This window comes from Bos javanicus, chromosome 24 (assembly GCF_032452875.1).
Source record: "Bos javanicus breed banteng chromosome 24, ARS-OSU_banteng_1.0, whole genome shotgun sequence".
NCBI lineage: Eukaryota > Metazoa > Chordata > Mammalia > Artiodactyla > Bovidae > Bos > Bos javanicus.
Genome location: NC_083891.1, coordinates 33,170,699 through 33,172,084, shown reverse-complemented (window position 1 = coordinate 33,172,084; position 1,386 = coordinate 33,170,699).

The following is a 1,386-nucleotide window of genomic DNA, read 5'->3' as shown; positions in this document are numbered from 1 at the left end:
ATACACATATACAGGCTAACACATATATGTAAGGAAACATAAATTCATGTATAAAATACTTACAAAATGAAAAGCAGGTTGTACAACAGTAATATATAATCAAGATTTGCCAGTAAAGAAAGGCACACAAACTTTTTAAAACAGTTCCTTTTATAAAAGTTACATTTGTTTTAAAAACCAAATGGAATTTGAAAAGTTCAAAGAAGAAAGTGAAAACATGCTGGGCTGAGAGAACCACTCTAATAGTGTTGATACATATCCTTCCAGATATGTCATAAAGCCTGAAAAAGACTTTAAAGACAGCACAAAACAAAACTCAGAAAAACAGAAAAGCCTGTGTGTTTTGTGTTTAGGTTTCAGAAACTGTCACAAGCACCTTTTAAGCTACTGTGGGAAGAAAATATGCTTGTAAAGCTGCTTATCTTAAACACCAGACATACACTGAGCTTTCACAAGCCCACAATGAAATAAGAAACTAATTATGAACTTAGAGCTGATTCACTAACACTGGGGCAGTCAGGGCAGGGCAGGTGACTCTAACCCACCATAGACTGAGCCGATTGGAGGCAGCCCCTGTTTTCCTGTCCTCCTGGGTAGGCATGTCCTTCAGGGCATCGCTGAAAGCCTGGTGGGTGCTAGCCCTGCTCCTCCGTGGCGGCCCTGAGGTGTCTAAAGATGCATTTTGCTCTGTTTCAGCATCTTCTATCTTTCCCCTTCCGCTCAGTGCCCCAGCCTCTCAGCCATCACTTTCACAGCAGCAATTTCATAGTGGAACAAAGTGGCAGCAACGCCCGCCAGGCCGTCTTCTCTGGGCCTACTTGCTCCCCAGGATCATGGCTTCTCGGGCTCCAGTTGCTTTGGGAGCTCTCCAGCACCTTCAGGAAAGGTACAAGAAATTTTTAACAAATCATTTTAAAATGCAATTTAAAATTCTCAATAAAAGTGATTTTTTAAAGACATTTATTTATGGCTGAGCTGGGTCTTCTTCGCTGCGCACGGGCTTCGTCTAGTTGCTGTGCAAGGGCGTCTCATTGCAGTGACTTCTCTCGTTGCAGAGCACAGGCTCTAGGTGCGGAGCTTCAGTACTTTCGGCACATGGGCTCAGTAGTTGCAGCTCCCAGACTGTGGAGTGCAGACTCAGTAGTTGTGGGGCACAGGCTTAGTTGCTCTGAGGCATGTGAGATCTTCCCAGATCAGGAATCAAACCTGTGTCTCCTGCATTGGCAGGCAGATTCTTTACCACTGAGCCTTCAGGGAAGCCCAAAAGTGAATTTTAAATATTAAAATTATTCTGATTTGAATAATGAAATTCTATTTTTCCCTGAAAATCAAATCAGAGAAAAGATGTGGCGGCAAACAAAAGACATACGGGCACAGAGGCACAGC